This window comes from Odontomachus brunneus, unplaced genomic scaffold (genome assembly GCF_010583005.1).
Source record: "Odontomachus brunneus isolate Ranch 3 - 2012 unplaced genomic scaffold, Obru_v1 Obru_scaffold_255, whole genome shotgun sequence".
NCBI classification, from domain to species: Eukaryota; Metazoa; Arthropoda; class Insecta; order Hymenoptera; family Formicidae; genus Odontomachus; species Odontomachus brunneus.
The window spans coordinates 160,266-160,592 of record NW_022639705.1 but is presented as its reverse complement, the minus strand read 5'-3'; positions in this window follow the sequence as shown (position 1 = coordinate 160,592).

Below are 327 nucleotides of genomic sequence, written 5' to 3'. Positions count from 1 at the left end.
TCCTATATTGTTTCTCGCTTACACTCACAGCAATTTCATCTAAAGCAGAACAAATCGTTTCGGTAACCTCAGCAGTATTTTTCTTTCATTGAAGCGCGAAATAAATGCAACGCGTAATATGCTCCTTCTGAGAAGCCAAGATCCAAACTATTATTTTTTGAGGTTATGGTGCGAGTACAATCAAGTTATGTGATGCGTTTTCAGGTCAACACTTCAAATCCCCAAATCGGCGAGAAAAAATATTAATTTAAAACAAAATTACAATCGATCGAATGTAATGGCACCGAACTTATTTGTATACTCAATAATAAAGTTGATGCTGTTGCT